Below are 24,520 nucleotides of genomic sequence, written 5' to 3' on the forward strand. Positions count from 1 at the left end.
AGGGAGTAGGTCAGCTTGCCTCACTTTGTCAGGTTTGTCAGTAGAGGTGCCAAAGATGCAGAGAGCCCCCCTGACAAACATCTGTGCCGAAGCACAAAGACTTCTGTCTCTTTGCTCACAGAGAAGAGGAAACATTTCATCTCCAACAAATCAAAGTTTAGAACCTTGCCAAGTCTCAAGGCTCAGGAAGCTGGTGACCCTTTGGTTATCTGCACCAATTCCAGTTCTCTGGAACAGCTGAGCCTCCATATCCCCAAGGCAACAAAAGAAGGGCTTTCTGTTGTCCCTGGCACAGCACGCAGTGCCACACCCAGAGAGATTCAGAGCTCTGCTGTTCATGTACTTGGTTCCAAGTTGCCTGATAGGAATTGGGCCTCTTGAAAAATATCTTTGTGACTCTGAAACTTCAAAGGCACAGGGATGGTGTTTTATCATTCATTCCCATCTTTCTATTGTATTGGATAATGCCCTCCACATAAAAAAAGAAGGCTACAAATTTTTATAAATTAGTTATAGTAGCCCAGGTCTTAAACAATTTGTGCTCCAACCAATGTTTTTTCATGGCTCTCTGATAATGAAGTCCAGAATTTTGTACATTCTAACATTTATAACATCCATGCATGATAATATCCAGGGCCTGGTTAAAATGTTTATGTGTTATATCAAGTAGCACTTGTATATTAATATTTACAAAATAATTTTTGCAGTGTTTGCTAGCAAAACAAACTCTCTCTCTGTTTCATGGGTGTTATATAAATTTTAATCAGTGCTAGTTTGTATTATTTGCGTGGAAATACTAAATAGTTTGATCTGTGTATACAGTTTGCATGTATGTGTGTCTGTATGTTTGTTGGTATGTAATGTAGGTGTGTGTGTTGTGTGTCTGTGTGTATATCACATTTCACTATATTATATCCTATATATATTATATAGTATTTTTTTCCTCAAGCAGGACTTACATTTTTATACCTGACATGATGACTAAACTAGATCCTTTATAAAGGATCACACATGCTACATGACCCTGGTCACTGGTACTCTTTCTTTATCTCCTTTGCTGTTTTGCAAAGGGAACCCAAGGTCTTCAACATTATTCTCTAGTATTACAGTTTGAATGTATCTCAAGGTAGCACAGCGATATTTAAACAGCAACACTTAATCTCTTCAAGTCTGTGAACTGTGTCCTGGTGTTATCAGTGAGGGTGACAGGATGTGCTAATGAAGCCTGTCAGGGGCATTTCAATGGCACGTCTGAAGGACTGACTGCTCCTCTCCCTGGATCACAGAAAACTGTGTCACCTCTTAACTGTGGTTAAATATGCTGCACTCCAGGTTACTTTGTATTTCCTGGATTTATAAGGTACAGTACTGGAATACCTGATCTTAGCATATAAACTCCCTAAATTCTCCACAGGGCTGGGGGGAGGGAAGCTGGGACGAAGTGAGAGAGTGGCATGGACATATATATACTACCAAACGTAAAATAGATAGCTAGTGGGAAGCAGCCACAGAGCACAGGGAGATCAGCTCGGTGTTTTGTGACCACCTAGAGGGGTGGGATAGGGAGGGTGGGAGGGAGGCTCAAGAGGGAGGGGATATGGGGATATATGTATGCATATGGTTGATTCACTTTGTTGTACAACAGAAACTAACACAGTATTGTGAAGCAATTATACTCCAGAAAAGATCTATTAAAAAAAAAAAAAGAAACTGCAGGGTGTCTTGAATTTGAGTTTTCAAATGGAACTTCATTTGTGGTGCCAGGACACACTCTTCGAGGTCAAAGTTGACAGGACGGGAGAGGCGTGTTCTGTCCAATCGACTTTCCAAGCCCAGTGCAGATTCCACCCTCAGCGGCCAAAGTCAGCACAGTTGGGAATCATAAACAGGAGGTCTGGAACCGTCCCCTCAAGCTTAGGCAACTGAAATCTGGCAGGAAGTGTCTGACAAGCAATTCAAATAGGTCCCAAAATACATCTGTGGAAGTGAGGAAGGATCTAGCAGAGCCAGTCAAAACCAGCAGGGGGGTTTAGATAGGAAAGGCTGAAAATTGCCCTCCTGGTGCAAAAGTTAACCAACAACACGTGTTAAAAGTGCAAGATGGGCCAAGCACTGTGCCAAGAGGTGTGCAGGAGGGCAGAGGTGGATGTGAGCTTTAGATCGTGACTTCAGAAAGCTTAAATTTAATTGGTTTGTGAGATGAGGGGAAGCTGGGGACCACACACATCGCCTGGGACATCTCTGATTCTTCTGGCACTATTTCTTCATCAATATTAGGAGCTTGATAGGCTTAATTTCAGCCAAATCATATCCAATAATAATTTCCAAACCCCAGACCCGTATCATGTTTAGTAATTGTTGGAGGAGGCTAAGGGAATGCTCAAAATAAAAAGGACAAGAGAAAAGATGGTTAAAATCCCAGCTGTTTCAATTAAAGGGTGAAAGAATTAAGAAATAAGCCCAGAGCAACAATAACAACAAAAACAGTGGACTGAAATGACCCTTGATGAGGAAAGAAGAGACCGAGGAACTCAGAAAAAGTGTCATCAAAGGGCTAACATTTTAGAGGAAAGTGGTAGAGAGAGAGAGAGAGACTTCCATTTTTAGGAATTTTGTGAGCTGGTTGGTAAACACAGCCATTATTAAAAAAGAAAATATATAAACTTACAATCAAATTAATTATCTTAAAAAAAAATTATCTTAAAAAATTATCTTAAAATTTACCAGCACATCATTGGATTAGGAATTTTGTGAGCTGGTTGGTAAACACAGCCATTATTAAAAAAGAAAATATATAAACTTACAATCAAATTAATTATCTTAAAAAAGGTAATAAATATTCAAAACTCATCATTTCCTAATAATTTTGCTACCTTTATTACATCTATGTTCTGAAAACGATTTGTGTCTGTCCTTTCTGTATGAAGGAAATACTATGTAATGTTGAGCTCCTTTGCCTCTCTTCCCAATTCTACTTCTGAAGATTTCAAATCTGTAGTTTAAAATCAGCTACAGTGGGAGTACTTACACCACGAAAATCAACAAAAGCTAAAAACACTTAAAATACATAAAATTATATATACTGGGGGGCCAGACAGGCAGGCATGTCTTTGCATGAGCTTGATTTATTATTTTGTTGGTTTTCTAGACTTAAGAAAGTGATTGTGGGCAAAGTATTTATAATGCAGATTAAACTTAAAATGTGCCAAGTCTTTATCTATTACTGTGTGAATTGCACAAATAATTAAGAAAATATTTTTTCCAGTATTTGAAAACTATTATCTGATTCAGGAAAAGAATGAAGCACTTCCCTGGTGGTGCAATGGTTGAGAATCCACCTGCCAATGTAGGGGACACAGGTTCTATCCCTGGTCCAGGAAGATCCCACATGCCGCTGAGCAACTAAGCCCGTGCGCCACAACTACCGAGCCTGCACTCTAGAGCCCGCAAGCCACAACTACTGAGCCCGCGTGCTGCAACTACTGAAGCCTGCGTGCCTAGAGCCCATGCTCCTCAACAAGAAAAGCCATCATAATGAGAAGCCTGTGCACTGCAACGAAGAGTAACCCCAGCTCTCTGCAACTAGAGAAAGCCCGTGTGCAGCAATGAAGACCCAACACAGCCAAAAATTAAATAAATAAATAAATAAGTATTAACAGAAAAAGAATGAATAAGCGGAATTTCAATACACATCTTGGTTATTTCACTCTCATATTTCCCACTAAAAGAAAAGAAAACATTTACCAACATTCTTGTTGAAACTACATTTATTCATCCCTATTGCAGTTACAGGTTGGTTATGGATATAAGAGTTCAGAAAAAAAATCAAAAGTATTCTGTGAGAATCAATTAGCAATATGAAATTTATAACAAAGAGTATTTTATATATTTTATATAAGTTGTTTGCTGTATATCATTCATGGAGGTAAAATTCATAATAGGTTTATGTGGATACATACATGTCTACATTTTTTTTTAGTAATAATTTCTGGTTTTTTTTTTTTTTATATCTTTATTGGAGTATAATTGCTTTACCATGGTGTTTTAGTTTCTGCTTTATAACAAAGTGAATCAGCTATACATATACATATATCTGCATATCTCCTCCCTCTTGCATCTCCCTCCCACCCTCCCTATCCCACCCCTCTAGGTGGTCACAAAACACCGAGCTGATCTCCCTGTGCTCTGCGGCTGCTTCCCACTAGCTACCTGTTTTACATTTCGTAGTATATATATGTCATTGCTACTTTCTCACTTCATCCCAGCTTCCCCTTCCCACCCTGTGTCCTCAAGTCTGTTCTCTACTTCAGTGTCTTTATTCCTGCCCTGCCACGAGGTTCATCAGTACCATTTTTTTAGATTCCATATATGTGTGTTACATATCTACATTTTTAAAGAGAGTTGGTTATTAAACATTTACCAGCACATCATTGGATAGAATCCAACAGGTACCGTGCAGCTGGGGAACTTAGTGGTAAGATTGTAGGAATAGAACCTAAAACCACAATTATCTTTGCCTCCAGACTGGGTAGCAGGTAGTCTCCTCAATAAGCCAAATGCTGGGCCATCTGTATATATGATGGCAATAGTGTAATGAGAACTGGTGGATACTATAGCCAGTGAGAAGTTAGGAGAAATGCCTGGTTTTGTTTTATTTTGTTTTTTTCCCCCTTATCTTTATGGGAGAAGAACTTAATTGTGATTTGACTAATGACTAAGAAATACGTGTGAGCTGTATTTGTGGCTTATAAACTTGCAAATATTATATGTGATAGAGTTAATAAGAGGGAATCTCTCTGTCTCTGTCTCTCTACCACATGAGTTCACTCACACCTTTTGGGGATGAACTGAACAAACAAAGCACTGTTGCTTATAAGTAAATGATGCAGGGAATATCCCTGAGGTCCTGACCAGCACACACTCTTCAGGATTAGAATCCAGATTCTGAAGATGAAGGCATTATGTCCCAGGCTGGGTCCTGGCAAGTCTTACATGAGGCTTAGCAACCATCGGCTTAGATGCCTCTCCAAGGTGACCCCATACTCCAGAAACCCAAGGCTCTAGCACACAGGACTTCCTTTTCTTGGGGTTTCCTTCACTCAAATCTTCAACCCCAACTTCATGTTTTGAGCTTGGGATGAGCAGGCAGCCCAGCTGTCATCCACTGTCAACAACCTGTTTCACAGTAAAAAAAAGAAGTTTGGGAGGAGTTAGATAATGCGGAAATTCTTATCTTCCTTCTCTGATTCAGTCAAGAATCTGGGTCGGTTGGTATCCGTAGTTAGACTCTCTCTCACACACTAGTCTACAGAAACAGGGACGCAAGATTTTCTTGTTTAAACTAATTTTAGGTGAGGTGATTCAGATCCAGTGCCAAAACTCATGATGCAGGTATAGTACACAGCATGTCCAGACAGGAACGAGCCTTATTGGATTCCTGGCCTATGATGGTACTGCACACAACGTGTGTCCATTCTGGACCCTTGTTCTTGATAGGTATCTACAACAATGTTTGAAGGGGTCTGGGGAGCCACAGAAAAGCAAACAAAAGACTATTCAGGAATAGCTCTTGAATAAAAATTCTATCATCTATCCATCTATCTATCTACCTACCTACCTACGGTTTCATCCATAAAGCTAAAGTGACTAAATTATATATATTAGGGAGTCAAACAGGCATGTGTTTGCATAAATTGATTTGCCCAGGAGTTAAATGTGCCCACAAGAAGCACATGTTGTATGTGGACAGCTAAGGCTGCATGCTGAACAGAAGAGAGAGTAGGGAGTAGCAGAGGAAAAATGGGAGTACTGTACACCTTCTTTTGTTTGAATACAGTGCCTGACACATGCATTTATCATTCAACAGGAAAAATTTATCGAGGGTGTACAAAACGACAGGGAGTGTTCTAGACACTTCGGAAGTATTGAAGAACTGCTTTTCAGAAGCTTACACTCTAGTGACATGACACTGATATATATCGCAAGAGGAGGCAGATGGAACAGGGTGAGAAGAACTTATATTACAGTTAGGAAAGGTAGAATCTCCACAGCAATCTGTGTGTCCTTTTGTTTTTGGAATTTTAATCTGATTATGGATTTTTTAAAATGGTGGCCTGTAAAATCTGTGACCTTTTCATGGAAGATTTAGATTTCTCTTCTCTCCCATCCCACCTCTTCAGAAATAAATGACTGAAATGGATGATCAATGGCCAGGATATTAATTAGACCACCTCTGTTAAATTCTTTGGCATTCTCACTCTTTTCTCCTTACTCAAGTCTACTCTAAAATAGGCCTTGGGGTATCTTACTTGAAATTGGGTGCTTTTCCACACTGCAAAGTCTAAATTAGCTCTCATCTCCTTTGTCTTGACATATGTATTTCCTTGCACTCAGCTAGCATGTCTATAGGACCATTAACATACTGAGGATTTAGCCAAATGCATCTTTAGAGGAATGGGTGTGGAATGGGGAAAAGAAAGCTAAGAATTCCTCAGCTTATTTTTTTGCTGTTTTAAGCCACTTAGACATGTCACTAGGTAGGGAAAAGTGAGTCCATTAGTTCATTGGAGTGGACATCAGTTGGCTTCCCGACATTCGTTCCTCCTTTTCCCCATTGTGTAGCAGACAGATGGTCTGAGTAGACTTCATAAATTGTCTAAACCAATCAAGGTAATGCCATCCTCCCCAACCAACCGGCTGGTTCAGGAAATAAAGCCTAGGGCAATATTTGACTAGTTACAAGATGGACCAGTCCATTAAATGCTCAGAAACATTGCTGGGAATGTGAGACACCTGTAGTCTCTCCTCTTTCATAGATGATGTGATACATGGATGAAGCCAAAACTTCGTTATGGGAAGAGTTGAGAGACATATAGAGAAGGAGAGTTAGAACCCTGATAACAATGTGTCTGAAGCTTACCTAATCTCCAGACTTTTTAGTTGCTTAAGCTAATGAATTCTCTGTAATATCTGAGCTAGCTTATTTTATTTAAAAAAATTTTTATTAGAGTACAGTTGATTTACAATGTTGTGTTAGTTTCAGGTGTATAGCAAAGTGATTCAGTTATACATATACATATATTTGTTCTTTGTCAGATTCTTTTTTCATAGAGGTTATCACAGAATATTGAGTACAGTTCCCTGTGCTATACAGTAGGTCCTGTCTTATATATACTGTAGTAGTGTGTATGTTCATCCCAAGCTGCTGATTTATCACCCTCTCCCCCACAATGTTTCCCCTTTGATAACCATAAGTTTGTTTTCCATATCTATGTCTTATTTCTGTTTTATAAATGAATTCATTTGTATCACTTTTTTAAAAATTAGATTCCACATATGAGTGATGTCATATGATATTTGTTTTTCTCTGTCTGACTTATTTCACTTAGTATGATAACCTCTAGGTCCATCCTATTTGAGCTAGTTTAAACTAGTTTTTTTTTCTCTTACAACCTGAACCATCTTGACTGACAGTCAGCAAGATGTGACAGTGGGGTTTGGGAAGTACATCAATAACCAAGCACTGTAACGAAGAGTAAACATTTGCCTGGCCTCATCCTCTGTGCATATTCCTCTTCCCAGGACCATGCTGGTTTCTGGCCATCTCTCAGTCACTTTAGGGGAGAAGACATGAGCAACATTCTCTACTTCCAACATGCCTCTTCTATTGTGACTTCTTGCTCAAACACTGCACAGTCCCTGTACATATTGTCCAAGTAATCACTCAATTTCCCTTTGAAGTAGGAGGGAAAGAGTAGGAGGCAATAGGTGAGGCAGATTAGTCAGATGTATTTTGTGACAATTAACAGAAACATCTGAGCAATTCAAATCCAGCCCTTTCCTGTTAAAGAACACTGGCTGATGATGTATATTAGTTTTATTTTTTCTGACATGTGTTTTTAATAATAATGATGATGATATGAAAGCCCCCCAAAGTTGATAGCAAACAGAAAAATGATAGTATTGACCAGGATTTTTCCCCCTCTAAAGCTGGAGAGTGCATTCTTGGGACAACCTTGGGTCAGTCCCCATCATCAAAATCTTGCTGTTCTGAGCAGTTCTCTTCTAAGGACATTCCTTTAGTGAATAATTATTCCCTTAAAAAAAAAAAAAACCTCTTCTAAGCCTTTACTCTGAATTGTAACCTCATTCATGTAGAAATGTTCTTGATTTTATTTGGGACATTTTCCCCCCACTATTTGCTATACTACCTTATTAAATTGTTCTGTATTCACTGCCATACTTTATTAGTCTTTTCTCAGATAAAGCATTTTGTCAGTTATCAGGAGCCTTGAAAACATGGTCATGTTGAAACAGATGATTACTAAGGAAGATGAAACTGAGGTTTTACAAAAGAACAGAATACAACAAATCTATTCTTGACACTGTATTAGCAGTGTTGATCCTTAACACCTTTTCTCCATACACTTTCTACTATATCTCTCTACCTCTGGGCACGTCCTCAACTCCACACTGCAACCCATCCCTCCAGTTCTGACTCACTCTCTCAGTCTAGGCACCTGTGACTTGGCCTGCCCTCTTCTATAATCTACCAGCACTGGGGGCCAGCCTGGCTCTAATTGGAAGCTACCCTTCAATTCATAATCTGACCTGTACCTCTCACCTATATTCTTCATGAGTCAAACTTTTATGGTATAATAATAACTTAGATCAACTTAAATATTTAAAATCTGTGGATTTTTAAAAAAATACACTTAATGCATGTTTATTGTAAAAAATGTCAACAGGGGAAAATCATACCCCAAATCCCACATTCCAAAGATAACTGCACCTAATAATTAATATATGTACTTCCAGATCTTTGCAAATACTTCTCTATTGTGTGTATAGATATACAGACAAAAACATGGAGAGATATGTTCTAAAACACTCTAATATTCCTATATATTCCAACATAATATATGTGATTATACTATGCATGTAGTTTTATAAGCTACTTTTTCATTTGCCACAAATGAATTGGATTGCCTTTTTGGTAAATATGCATGTACTTCATCTTTGTTAATGATTATAGAGCCGCCAGTTATATTAATATACCATAATTTACTTATGGACATTTTATATAATCCTGTTTTTTCTTATTATGAACGTTGCTGACACGAATATGTTAGTGCTTCATTGTCTGGGATATATTCTTAGAAGTACATTTGCAGTGTAAAAGGATATGGACTCTTTTTAGAGTTTTTGATACATATCCATATTTTGCTCCAGAAATGTTGTACAAATGTACGCTTCTTGCAGTTACTAGGTGAATCAGCTAAAGCTTTGACTGCAGTTGTGCGTTATCACCAGGATAAATGTTTGGAGACATCATGAAGATTTTTTAAATTAGTTGTTACTAGTGAATTACTATTCAAACAGATTAATAGTGGTCATTATCATTATTCTCACCATTGCCTTGGACAGAAAATAGAATTGTTGAAGTTGTCAAGGACCTGAAATCCTTAATAAAATGAAATAAATTAGTACCACATGAACAGGGAATTAAAATAAATCTGACAGAGGATTCATAATATATTTGTAGAGCAAAAAACATGTTAGCAAAAATAGAAAATAACATTTATTTCATATAACTTTTATATCAGAGATACAGCAGTTATTTTCAACACATTCACTTCCCAAACTTGCTACTTCTGTTATGAGTACCATCAAATCTCGTGTTTTCCAGGATCAAAATCTGAGCTGTCTTTAGTGCATCAAAATCATTGTCAACTCTGTTTAATATCCCTGCTTTTCTATTCCACAAAATGAAATATAATTTTCTGAAGAATAGACACTTGCAGTCTCCTTGCTACCTCTGTTTTTCCTATTTCTCATTCACTTGCTATTTTATGACTAATTAATTTTCCTAAGTTGTGATTCTGACTCAGCTACTCCCCATATCAATGCTATAAATGACTCCTGACTGCTCACTGGATTAAACCCAATTATCATAACCCGGCATTGCATGCCTATGTACAAAGAATATCCAATTCAGCTCTCCAGTGATGGTGCCATATTCTCTCCTACCTCTTCTCCTCATTCTCCAGTCTAGCTAACTTAGATTATTATTGTGTCATATTGCACAAAATGTGGTCTACATTTTTTCTATTCTAAAGATTTGCTCATATTATTCATTGTCCTGGATACTTCCCTTTCCCATCTCCTAGCCCTGTGTCTTCACTATGTACTATAACTTTGGTCTTTAGTGTTTCAGCTCAAAAGAGACATGAGACCTTCTGCTGGTGAATTTCCAGCCCACTTTTATTTAGTGCTCTGGGCATTAATAATAATTTGTTTTCTTATCTTATCCCTATGGTTAGCCTGCTCTGTTGTTTGTGAGCAGAGACTATGACCAACTCTTCTTGGATCTCCTGTAGTTACCCAATGCCTCAAGTGGAGTGTTTGCTCTAAAATAGCTGTTGGACACCATGAAGACAGGAAAGGTTAGATGGAGAATTTAGTGGGCTAGTACATATTAAAACATGTTTTGATATTACAAAAATATGTAAAAACAATGTTGCTTCACAGTTTGTGAAACTAAAGTCACATTAGCTACTCCAAGTTACATGACATATTTTATACTTAGATATCCCATAATCTAGCAAGTGATAATGGATTTCCCATATGATAGATTAGCTCTGTAATGGAAACTTTTTATTCTAAGTGTCTGTGTTTCAAAGGCTAGTACCGTGATAAGACCTTACTCAATTAACCTCTACAGTGATTGACAAAGCTGTTCAAAAATTGCCCTCTCCTCCAAGCAGCTAGTATGACTGATCTTACCTGAGCTTTGATTTTTTTCCAAAAGTGAGAGAAAAAATAACTTCCTTTTAAATTTCATTAGTTTCATTTCTCAAAGTCTCACTTTTTGGAACGTTGCAAAACCTTGCCTTTTATAACTGGCATGACCCGAATTGGATAGGTCTCAGAGGAAAGGTAACTTCCATTACTGATCATGCTTCTCCCAGAGCTCCCAGCCCACCAAAAAAAAAAAAAAAAGGTGATAAGGCAGCTAAAACCTGTATTATTTTTTTCATTTCCTTCCATATTTTTACTCTAATTTTAAAGAAGCTTAAAAACTAGTTTTTACTGGTAATTTCAGTCCCTATCAATCAGTGAAGTTGGATTGATCCATTTTTTTTTTAAGGCAGTGAATTTAATAAGAATGCTTATCTTGGATTATTTGACTTTGGGTCTGTGATATAATTTTAATAATGATACTAAGGCACGACACTCAGCTGCTCAAAAATCTCCACTGGTTCCCGCTGTCCCTAACATATAGCTCATGACTGACCTGCTAGTTCCCTTTTATAGTCAAGCCTCAGTATATCGTTCCATCCTTACTTCTAGGTAAAAGAATCCAGGTATGCAAAGCTAGGCTAAACGTTTTGTTTAATCTAATAAGCAGTGGGAATCATTTCCAGCATTTGATATGGGGAGTAAATGAGTCAGAATCATGACTTGGGAAGATTAATTAAGCATCAAGTAGTAAATACAAGCCCTCCTTTAGACAGAGATGAGCACAGTAACACCTCCTTTTCTTGGATTCCTTTGTTTCACTTTTCTGGAATGCTGATTCCAAAGCTCTAAATCCCACTCATCCTTCAAGGTCCATATTAAATGCATGAAACATTTCCAGGACACATTATTCCCTTTCCAGTCATTCTTTAGTGCAGATTATCTGAGCTACCCATGAGGCATTCAATTTGTTATTGCTTTGCTATATATGATTTTATCATTTAATGGGTTTTTAATGCATGTTATTTGTTTTTTCAACTAGGGTATACGTTTCTTGAGATCTGAAATTATATTGTATGCATCATTGGAGCCAACTAACAACTTTATATAACAATGTATTTACTATAGATACATTACCAATATTTGGCAAATACTGATCATGTATGATAAAGTTAAGTTTGGGAAAGATGGTGCTCAGTTGCCTCTGGCTCCCTCTAGTGATATCCAAAAGATAACTAGGGGCTGCATTTTCTTGTTTCATCCCATCTATTGTAATTTTACACCTTTCAGATGTGACTTAGAGAACAAATGCAGCCACCAGCAAGAAATAGTAATCATAATTATTACAGCCCTAGTGTATCATCTCTTATTGTATGCCAAGAGCTGTTAAAGACATTAGACAAATTATCTCATCTAACCTGCACAAAAACTGTGTGAGATAGTTACTAACGTTCTCCAGTTTACAGATGAGGAGACTGAGGCACAGTCATGTTCAGTGACTTGCCTAAGGTCACACAGTGGGATTTTCCTTCATTTTATTTTATTTTTTTCCAGCTCTACTGAGATATAATTGAAAAATAGTGTTGTATAAGTTTAAGGTATACAATGTGATGATTTGATATATGTTTGTATTGTGAAATGATTATCACAGTAATGCTGGTTAATATATCCAGAACCTCACATAGTCAGAATGTGTGTATGTGTTGAGAATTTTTAAGATCTACTCTCTTAGCAACTTTCAAATATACAGTATAATATGGTTAACTGTAGTCATCATGCTGTACATTACATCCCTGGCATTAATTCATCTTATAACTGGAAATTTGTACATTTTGACCACCTTCACCCATTTCCTCCACCCCCACCCATGATCCTAGCAACAACCACTCTACTCTCTATTTCTATGTTTGTTTTTTTAAGATTCCACATATAAGTGAGATCATATTGTATTTTTCCTTCTCTGACTTTTAGCATAATGCTCTCAATTTTCATTCATGTTGTTGAAAATGGCAGGATTTCCTTATTTTTTTATGGTTGAGTAATATTCCATTGTCTACATGCACCACATTTTCTTTATATGTTTATCTGTTGATGGACACTTAGTTGTTTCCATGTCTTGGTTACTGTATCATTTTAGATGAGGTAGTTTGGAGTATTGGGGTCCTTGAATTATTAGGCTATTTGTCTGATGTGCGTTATTCCTAAATCTTATTGTATATCTTAATCAAGAATGTATGGTTCTGGGGCTTCCCTGGTGGCGCAGTGGTTGAGAATCTGCCTGCCAATGCAGGGGACACGGGTTCGAGCCCTGGTCTGGGAAGATCCCACATGCCGCGGAGCGACTGGGCCCGTGAGCCACAATTACTGAGCCTGCGCGTCTGGAGCCTGTGCTCCACAACAAGAGAGGCCGCGATAGTGAAGAGGCCCGTGCACCGCGATGACGAGTGGCCCCCGCTTGCTGCAACTGGAGAAAGCCCACGCACAGAAATGAAGACCCAACACAGCCGTAAATAATTAAATAAATAAGTCATTAAAAAAAAAAAAGTCATTAAAAAAAAAAAAAAAGAATGTATGGTTCTGACAAATACATGTACCTAGCAGGTAGTACTTAGTTTAGTTTGAAAAGAAGTAAACAACTGCAAATGGCAGTGGAAAAAAGGTAAGAAAAAGCATTATTCAAATGGCCAATGAATTCTCAAATTTCCAGAAGAGAGAACTATATTTTTAAAAAATTTTATTGAAATATAGTTGACTTACAATGCTGTGTTATTTGCAGGTGTACATCACAGTGATTCAGTTTTACATATATCTATAAATCTATTCTTTTTTAGATTCTGTTCCATTATAGGTTATTACAAGATATTGAATATAGTTCCCTGTGCTACACAATAGGTCCTTGTTCGTTATCTGTTTTATATATATTAGTGTGTATATTTTCATCCCAAACTCCTAATTCCCCCCCCCCCACCTCTTTCCACTTTGGTAACCATAAGTTTGTTATCTATGTCTGTGAATCTATTTCTGTTGTGTAAATAAATTCATTTGTATCATCCTTTTATGCCACATATGAGCAATATCGTATGGTATTAGTCTTTCTCTGTCTCACTTACTTCACTTAGTATGATAATCTCCATGTCCATCTATGTTGCTGTAAATGACATTATTTCATTCTTTTTCATGGCTGAGTAATATTCCATTGTATATACCACATCTTCTTTATCAAGTCATCTGTCGATGGACATTTAGGGTGCTTCCATGTCTTGGCTATTGCAAATAGTGCTGCTGTGAACACTGGGGTGCATGTATCTTTTCAAATTAATTTTCTCTGGATATATGTACAGGATAGAGAACTATTTTAGAATAGGCATTATTTGGTATCACTTTGCATGTATATAGGCTTAATTTAAAAACTCATTGTTTATATCATTTAAAAATAGTCACCTTTTAAATGTACATTTTTTTCAGTTAATGACCTGTCATTAGATGAATTTTGTTATAATGGATAATGTTTTGATTTAGAAATAATAACAAGATTGAAATGTATGATTTTTATCAATTGAATGATTTGCATAGTAACAATGAACTTACTTTCCCCTCTATTAGTATCACCATTTAAATTGAATTAAGATTGAAACAGTATTACTTAAAGTGGGAAAAGAGTATATAATGCTAATATTAGAGTTGGTCTCATATCCTAGGGAGAGGGCATCATAGCAACACACAGTGAATAAAATACATAAAAAATATCTTCACATTCCACTTTACATTTTGCAGGAAAGTAAATGATGCAGGTGCCCTTATATGAATCATGGTAGACTTTCAATATAAATATATTTTGGAATTGCACATTGCCCCTAGCTAGACTGCACCAATATTTTAAGAAAAGTAAAACAAAACTTAAAAGTGTCTCTTTCGCTTTCTCTTTTTTTTTAATCCCCCCGAGCATACATTATTATTAACAAGAGGCATCTGGTTCTCATTAACATTAAGAGATCTATCTTAGGAATTATGATTTAAGTTGAATTGCAGGCCAAGAGAATTAGCCATCCCTTCTGCCTCATATGCATTTGTAGCCACGCTAATCACCAGCGGGAACAGAGCTCTCCCTTTCTCTCTCTCTCTTTTGCAAAATGATTTAAATAATGTAAAAGTCACTAAACTACTAAACTGTAGGGCAAGTAAGCCATATGTGTATGTGAGATTCAGAGTATGAGAGAGAGAGAGAGAGAGAGAGTGTATAAGAAAGAGAGAGAGAGACAGAGACAGACACAGAGAGGGAAACAAGTCTTGGAAATAAGCTGTCCTTTTGCCATTCATAGTCGACATTCCAAGAAGGAGATCAGGTCTTACAATTTCTCCATGGTCTTGTGAAAACGACCTTTGGGGATTACCCAGGTGCTTGGAAATGCAGTAAAAAAATGATTTCTCATTAAAAAAAAAAAGAAAGTGGAATTTGAAGTGATGAATGAGAGGGGTCCAGGGGGAACATGGACTGTAAGAGCCAAGAGATACAAAGTGAGCCAGAAGCAGAGCTGTGTAGTGCGCAGAGCCCTGAAACCTCAACAGACAGAACTAGATTTGCAGCCTCTCTCTGCCAGTCACTTGCTGTGTGACCTGGAAAAATTACATAACCTTTTTGAGCCTCCTCTTCCTCACCTGTAAATTAATATTTATTTCACAGGGCTGTGGTGAGGATTAAACTAACTCAAACCCTCTCTTTGAAATGCCTTTAAGAGTACTCAGCCCCACAGTAGAGTTGTATGCTCTCAACACGTTTGTTTCCTTTTTTGGCTTCTTTCATCTTACTTTGGGAAGGCCTCCAGGCTGTGACCTGCTTGAAATATCTGCACAGAGTCACGTTATTCTCACATAATGGCAGATCCTGATTACCTCCGATGAAGTCAGATAAACAGATCAGAAGCTTCAATTACACCTGGACTAATAAAATAATGGCTTGTTCATCTACAATTTGGCCCCTGAGCCAGACAGGTGCCAAATACATTGACCTTGACTTTCCTTAAGGAGATGCTCAGTTCCCTCTGTTGCTAAAGACGGAAAATAAAGGTTGGGTGATAGTTCTCATTTTCTTCTGGCCCAGAATTAGAAAGTATTTGTGTGTGTGTGTGTGTGTGTGTGTGTGTGTGTGTGTGTGTGTGTGTGTGTGTGTAGGTTTTCAGATGCTTTCCTTTTCTCCCTTCCTTTCCTACCTCCCTACCCCTTTTCCCACAAAAAAAAAGAGAAAGAAAGAAATAAAAATTTGATGTTAGAAAAGTTTGACTGAGTTTCACATTTTAGTAAAGTAAGCACATGACCTAACTGGGGGAAAAGCGTTTTGAGAAAATAGGTCTCTCTACCTTGCTTATGAAGCTGAAGTCTTGAAGTAGTCTGTCATGGCTGAAGTTTGAAACAAAGCACTGAATGTCCTTTAACAATATTAAGGTAGAGGTTGAGAGGAGGAGAAAGCTGGTCCACAGAAGGCCCATTAGATATTCCCACAGGAAAAATATTGTTATGGTTCTATAACTCTACGCTGTTGAAACCAGTGGCTCGCAAAATGCAGAGTGATGAAATAAGGCTTATTTCACACTGTTGCTTCATTAGATTTCAGGTTTGGAAGTGAAGGGTCATAATATGTGGCCAAATGGGCTAGAAAAGCAGTTGAAAGAATAAAAGAGGCATCAAGGAGAGGTCAGAGGTTTCACAGTGAGAAAATTCCCATACAAGCAAATGGAAATAAAAGTTATGCCATGACAGGGTGGAACAGGGGCAAAATGAACCTCGACATTTCCACATTAGACAGGAATTGGTAAATCCTGTGCTCTGCAGATCGTGTTTGTGAGACATTCCCTTGGATGAAGGCCACTGATAAGTATTATCTTTATTTTATTTTATTTTTTAATATGAACTATCATTTATTAAAATCAAATGTATATTAGTTTGCTTAAATCTCTGACAATTTTTATACTAAAAGAAATAAATCTGTTTAACTTCATTTAACTCAGTTTCAAAATTTTCTTTCGACCTAAGAGTAAGTCTCTGATGAAATTAGTGCTCTACCCAATAATTTTTTAAGAAATGCTGTTCCAAAAACCAACAGGAGGACTCCTAATCTTTTTCCTGTTGGGCTGTTTCCACTGGCAATGGATGAACCAATTCATGATTGAAAGTTTATGTCAAATAGGAGACAGTATCCATTCATGAAAAAGATCAGGGTTCTTGGGACACACTGATACATTTTGTTGTGGGCTCTCATAAATGGGCTTCAAACCCCACCACTCCCTTTTTCTGGGTAGAAATATTTCTTTTTGTGTGAGAAATATTTCTCACTCAGTATTTCACCTCTCTCAGCACTGGCTTCCTTGTCAGTGTAAAAATAATAAAGCCTACTTAAACAGGATTGTTGTAACAATTAGATAAAATGATAATGATTCATAGGAAATGCTCTGTAAAGCCTAATGAGCTATACATGGCATTATTTTAATCTTGATATTCTTTTAAGTAATCTCATGACTTCTTCATGTGTCTTTCCTTTTGATGCTGTAAAACAAATTGCAAAAGGGAAATGTGAATGTTCTGAGGTCTCAAGATTACACTAGTTGTGTGACTAGTTAGGAGAGGAAGTGAGGTCAGCCCCAGGCCTCTCTGGACTCTTACTGTTGGGTCAGGATGGTAAGACGCTTCCTTAACCGGATACATAGTATTTACCTGAAACCAAGTCTTATCATCAGGCCTAACACTGAAACACTAGACTCTAGGAATTCTCACTAACACTTAAACAAGATTCTCATTATTACCATTATTTATTAGTTTTGTTCAGAAAATTCTAAACAACATATAGTTTGAATCATATGAAATTGTTTTTGTGGGTCAAAAATGGGCAGATATCAGTGATTTCCTATGGTTCCACCTAAAACATATCTGAATATCTCTAAAGGACAAATTTAAGGGGCCTCAAGCTATACAAAAATGTATAGCTTGAGTAAGAGGATAATTAGGAAAAAATACAATCTAACTGTCATATTGAAAACTTACAGATATTTTTTTCTTTTTTTGTTCATGAAATTTTAATGATGTGTTTGAGACTATATAGGGAACTGGACCTTTATGGGAGAAACTGCATGACTTCCTCACAAAAAGACAGACCTAACTTGAAGCTCTGCTCACATATAACATTGATTAGGACATGGAGTTTTTCCATCACTCCCTGCCCCATTGTCTAAAATTGATCCTGCTCGATTATAGTTGCTTGTTATAAATATTTGTTAATGAAGTTGTTAAGTGAATGGACTATTGTAATACCAGTGTGTATATTGTAGGTATTTGTATCCAGGACGTTCAAAGCTCCTCACATGTTTGATAATACCCTTCCCAATCCTTGTGATTAAAAATGGGAAGTCCTACTTTACCTACTACTAGCTGTGTAATTTGGAGAAAATTGTTTAACCTTTCCATGTATGACTCCCATGTTTCAAGTGGAAATAAAGACTTAAAATTGAACTTATCTGCACCTTGTACATAGTGGAAATGAAAATCTAATCCCCATCTGCAATATTACACTGTCAAATACTCCTTTAACCAAAGCAACCAAATTGCAACTCCATTTTAGTCCCTTATATGAGGTCCTTTAAACTCTGAGGACAAAAGACAATATCTTGCGGTGCTTTTATTACTCACTCACAGTAGAGGGTGTGGGAACATTAAGAATTTCTGGTTTTCTGGGAGGCCATGGGCAGTAATATGGCTAATGTGATAAGAGTTGCAATTTGTCAGACATTTGCTGTCTGCCAGGTACTGAGGCATGATGCAACACTTTTGTGTTGAGAGAATTACTTTAAATTCATGGAGCAGTCAGAGAAAAGAGGCAGAAGTAGGCAGGGGCTGGATTAAGAAAGGTCTTGGATGGATTGGGCTTAATTGTCAGAGCAGGTGGCAAGACCTCAAGAGAACCCTGCGAGGATTAAGTTGGGGAGTCACGTGGAAAGGTTTGCATTTAAGTGAAATCTCTCTGACTGCAGGGCAGAACAACCTGTAAGAGGGCAGAGACTGGAAATTCCCATGTAGGAGGCTGTTTCTATAATCTAGATGGGAAGAAAGAGGGAAAGGGCTAATATGGGAAGGAAGTAGAGGAGGAGATACCTGAGCAAACCACTCCAAGATGAACCACTCCTTCTGTTGGAGGCAGAAGGAGGCTGCACAGAGAACGCTGTAGAACACGTGAAAAGCATGCTTTCCAAAGATGGCCAGAACAGTATCTTCTAGTCCACGTGCTCTTCTGTAACTTGACCTCCCTCCCACCCACCCTACTAACCCAGACATCCAGAAACAAAGTCAAATTTCCCTCCTCTTGACTCTGGGCTGACTTGCTTGTGAAACTAGAATGCAGCAGAATGGCCTCCAAGGCTAGGTCAACTTCTGCCATGGGCTCATGGACTCTCTCAGAGCCCTGCCGCCATGCTCTAGGAAGCCCAAGGCACATGGAAGGGCCATGTGATGGTGCCAGTTGAAAATCCCAGTTGAGCATGACCTTCAAGTTCATGAAGTTCATGAACCAGCCCAGGTTCTCAACGTGTAAGTAGGGAAGTCTCCAGATGATTCCAGCCCCCAGCCGGTTCTGGGACCCCAGCCATTCTCTCATTCTCTTATAGCTGAGGCCCCAGACACTGTGGAGTGGATCAGGTCATCCCCACTGTGCCCTTTTTAAATTTGAGTCCTGCTGAATCATTTGCAAGTGGGTATTAATACTTTCTCTTCCCCAAGAGCCATTGTAGAGAAGTCAGAAACAAGTGGAAGACAGACCTAATTAGAAAGGAAGTCGCTGATCCCAGAGTTTATTTTTCTGTGAGAAAAAGGAACATGGACATGGAAACATTCATTTCAAAGTTGATGGAGTGCTACCTAGAGACTCGTCAGAGAAGAGGGGTCTATCATGCAAAGGGGGAGAATAGACCTCCTTACATCATCCTACATAGAAGAACCCAACCCAGGAGGTATGAATAAATAATCGGGAATCTGGGGCAGGAGGCAAGAATCCCAGAGAGCAAATAGAATCTACATTTTTTAAATAGAGGGAGGATAAATACAAAGTTTCTGGCATGGAATTGCAATGTATTTATTATACAGTCAATTCATGAGATCACCTTGAATGATTGGGTTGGTGGGGAAGGATGAGATGGGAAAGTATGGCTGGAAACAACTAAGTTTCAATCATCCAGAGACTTCTAGATTTTTCCCAAATAAAATTAGGTGACTCTCAGGCTTACATTCAGGAAGCATCTGAATGTAATATAAAATTAGGTCCTGGGGCAAAAATATTTCCAGTGAGAGGTGGCATTATTTCTGATGAGATGTAAGGGAAAGACAAAGAAAGAAACTTTTGTTAAGGACAGTGTCTTTAGAGTTTTGGGTAACTTTCCTGAACCTTTAGTTATCTTTCTTGCCCTTTCTCTATGTTTTCCATTGTTATGTCCTTGATATTCCTGAGGATTCAGCTCAGGTTTTGCTCATTTATTTATTCTCTGGGCATTTGTCAAACACAATTATAGACCAGACATCTTGCATGGTGCTACCTATACAAAGTCAAGTAGCATAGTCCCTGTCTTCAAGGCACTCTTCATCTAATGGGAGAGACACATACATAAATAGACCATTTCAGGACAGAGAATAAGTCTGCAATAATGATCCATGTGCCACAGTCCTACGGAGACAGGGAAGAGAGGTTCTGAGCCTAGACTATGTGTCTCACAAAAGAGCTTCCACAGGAGGTTCTGCTCAGAATGTTCCCTGAAGAATGAAGAGGAGGGAGCAGACAAAATAGTGATGAGAAAGAGGGAAGGTGGGTGAGAAGGGATTATTAACATGTGCAGGTGCCTGAGAGGTGGGAGAGATGAAAGAACAAGAGTGTTCCTGGAATTACTAGTTCTCCTCTTAGGAACACACCTCCGTCCTTCATTTTCACTTTATATGATCCCTCCCATAGATCCTCTCACACTATCAGGTGCTGCACTGTACTCATTACTTGATCAGTCTGTTTCCCTGGCTGATCTATGAGCCCCTTGAAGAGAGGGTTGTGGCATTTATCTGAGCATCCCTAGTACCCACCCAGTTCAGTGCATATTCAGTACACGCCTACTGATCTAGCTCTACCTGCATTTACTGTCAGTGTAAAGGCCCTGTATAAGCAGTATCAGCCAATGCAGCTATTCAATAAAACAAGCCTCTGAACTTGCTTTCCAGCCAAAGGTATCACTGGAATAAAATGTTGATTACCACTGAGCTTATATCACCAACTCATTTCTGAACGTGGTTTCCATTAGGGGTTCACCCACACAACAGCAAGGGAGTTTTGAATCACTCAGACCTGGATTAAACTCTGCTCTGGCCCTGCCCATTGAATGGTCTTGCACACGTTCCACTTCTCTGAATCTTGTGGTTCATATCTGTAAAATAGAGATGACAATACACTCAAAGTTTTGATGTGAGGACTAAGTGAATTAAAGATTGGAAGCTCTTTGTAGTGTTTAGCATGTAGGAGGCACTCAATACAGGCTGGTTGTATTTCCTGTGCTTTCTCCTCCCCTCCTTCCAGCTTCTATACTGTATGGACTGGCCTGAAGGTCATAACTGAAGAAAGATATGAATTATTAATGCAGCTCCCTTTCATCAATTATTTAACCCCAGCTGCTAGGTCTTCCTATATACCACGTCTCATCCTTTTAGAGCACAGCTGGAGAGGCCCCACCCCTGGTTCCCAAGTGAAAGGACTGAGATCATTTGCCCCCTGTCACACGGGACTGATCTAGAATTGAACCCAGGAAGTGGGTTTTCAAGGGTCTGAGAGCTGATTGCTAAGTTTTCCAAAATTCTGTGAGCCAGCTGTTAAGCAGAGCTATTGTGCAAATTAAAGTATAATAACTTCAGAATTATTAAAAACAAAAGTGAAAATACTTAAAATTCATCACTTCCTAATTATTTCCTACATTTTACTATTATCTATGTTGGGAGTCAGCAAACTACAGCCCACTGGTGAAGTCTGCTCCATCAACTATTTTTTGTAAATAATGTTTTATTGGAACAGAACCAGGCCCATTTGTTTTATCTGTAGCTGGTTTCCACTAAAATTGTGAAGTTGAATGGTTGTGACAGAGATTATATGGCCTAAAACAACTGACTAAAGTATTTACAGTCTGGCCCTGACCAATGCCTGACTGAGCTCTTGAGGTCATTTGCATTCATTTTATCTGTAGGTTGGAAACACTACATAATGGTGTGCTACTGCACATCACTTCCCAATTCTGCATTCAGTGATATCACATCAGTAGCTTGAAAGTGGCCATGGTGTGGGTATTTGCACCGTGAAAATTGGCAAACATCACAAATCAGAATTTCTTTTTGTTTCTTGTTTGTTTCTGGAGAGCCAATTTTTGAGCAGTTACCAGTATGTCACTGAACCCAGGTCTCTTAAACTTGATTCCTCAGTGTAGTCAAGATACAACCAGGGAAGAAAAACCATGATAGGTAGCTAGAATGATCTTTGTAAGACTGTTGTACAAATGTGTCCCATTTGACATTGGAAAAACCTTCCAAACTGAGCAAGTAAATATTCTTAAATGAGGCAAGACAATATTTGTAAGACTGTTGGCTTTGTGTTTAATGCTGGAACTTCGAATTCCCAGGACAGGCAGTTAGGAGGGGTGGGTGGGTGTAAAGTTGGGGAGGAAGGGCAAATTGGAACCCACAGGCACAGGCTTGAGCTCCTGAGGAAGGACTGAAACCTGTGACAGTTCTGGTTGCCTCTGAACTTGGTGAGACTGTCCTTCAGAAGCCGGGTCCTTCATCACAGAGCTGAGCACACAAACCCAGCCCAGGAGTTAGAGAAGCTGAAGGAGGATTCAGTGGAAGGTGGAGCAGGTGCAGGCCCAGCTACCATTTCATGCCATTGAGACATGTTTCTACTGATCATATGTAAGCTAAAAAATGGCTACTACTTCACTTCTTCCTTCCAAATCTTGCCCAGTAATTTCTCCTGTGACCCACTCTAATAGGAAATATACAGAGAAGAGAATTCTTGGAAAAAGAAACCTAGTCAAGTTGACATATCTCAAAGCCACTGTACCTTTCCAGTGTATTTCTTTGGAAATGTTTAACTCAGTGAAAGCTTAGAGAAAGAAAAGAAAGTCCTCCATAGGCTATGCTTTGCAGTTGGATCTGGGTGAATAATACCCCTAATACTGATCTGTATTCCAGTAAAAGATAACCCATTCAATAATAATATTTACTTGCTTGATTTGGAAGGTTTTTTTCCATTGTCCAAGTTTAAATCAATGTCAAATGGGAAACACATGGTTTACATTATTTACCAATAGAAATTATCAACTTTATAAGGAGTCAGCTGATCATTTATAGTACATTTCATTTGCCATTCTGCTGAAAAAGTTAACCCACAATTACGTCCTGTGGATCCACTCACTAAATTCAGCATACAGATTCCTTCCCACCAGTATACTCAATTACTGGTGACAGCGAGAATTGATCACCTTCTTGTGATGACACATAAGGTTTGAGAAGAATCCAAAAATGTACAACCAGTGTACCTGGTTAAGATTTACTATCCAGAAACACTTAAAAATCCACATGGTTTTACAACAATGATGATGTTGACCTACAATAATGGAAGTATTCCTGTGCATGTGGTTTTCTCCAGTTACGGGAGTAGTGTTTTACAAAGTGACAGATGTTGTTTTGCACAGTATGATCAATATGGCAAGTTGTTCAGTGGCCCAAGTCCAGTATACCCAGCATATTTGGTGGTGAAACCAGCCTAAGACTATAGAGCAGTTGAATTAGGAGCTGCAGACAGGAACAGAAGAGAGCAGAGGGGAAGGGCATTTGTGGAGGGTCTGTTATGTGCCAGATGCTTTATATATGATATGCATTCTCACTTTGTCAGCCTAATGTTGTGTTAAGAGGATAGCATCCGACCACCTGGGGTTTAATTTATGCTTAGTGCTAACTTGTCAAATGTGACCTTGGGCAAGTTATTTAACTGCCCCGTGTCTCAGTTTTCTCCACCGGTACCTTGTGCAGAAGGTCTTTGGAAGATCGGACAAGAAACTGCGTTCAGGGACTTCCCTGGTGGTCCAGTGGTTAAGACTCTGTGCTTCCACTGCAGGGGGCATGGGTTTGATCACTGGTCAGGGAACTAAGATCCCCACATGCCGTGCCACGCGGCCAAAAAATAAAAATAAATCAATAGCTTAAAAAAAAAGAAACTGCTTTCAGAGAACTTAGAAGAATTTGAGGCACTGAAAAGGGGACAACAAATGTTATGATTATGATTATTATTTGGTCGTCTCCATTAGGTGGTGGGTCAAAAATCATTCCAGGACTGGCCAGGAAATTGAAAGGGAAATTAAATGACTCATCAAAGTTTACTAGGTACAGTAATCCAGTCTTTCCAACATTAGAACCCTTGCCATTTCCAATAACCCTTGCAGGGTCTAAATGACAGAACACCCACAAGGGACCAGGCACTCTGCTGGGCCCAGTTGATTGGACACTGGGCTTTTAGAAGGAAAACAGATGGAAATTGGGATGAACAAGGTTATTTGAACTATAATATAGAGGTTTTTGTTTTTTGTTTTTCTTTAATACCAGAAAGAGAAGCATGTACTCTGTTTGGAAAGCACTGTCGAGTTATCAAAAATTTTTGAGCAGGGCAGAGACGTGACTTGTTCTGCCATATCCTGTAGGAATCTGCTCCCTAATCAAGCAAAAGTTGGTC

The 24,520-nt window shown here is 38.5% G+C and overlaps 1 long non-coding RNA gene across 1 annotated transcript; it reads right to left on the reverse strand.

Moving 5' to 3' along the window:
- Nucleotides 1–6,495: 6,495 nt before the first annotated feature.
- LOC309627206 lies at nucleotides 6,496–19,015 on the reverse strand. The gene is made up of 2 exons (XR_014243592.1): nucleotides 13,329–19,015; nucleotides 6,496–12,991 (listed from the first exon to the last, which is right to left on the reverse strand). It is a non-coding gene; the product is annotated as an uncharacterized lncRNA (long non-coding RNA).
- Nucleotides 19,016–24,520: the final 5,505 nt, after the last annotated feature.

This window comes from Balaenoptera borealis, assembly GCF_965194805.1.
Source record: "Balaenoptera borealis genome assembly, chromosome: 3".
Lineage (NCBI taxonomy): Eukaryota > Metazoa > Chordata > Mammalia > Artiodactyla > Balaenopteridae > Balaenoptera > Balaenoptera borealis.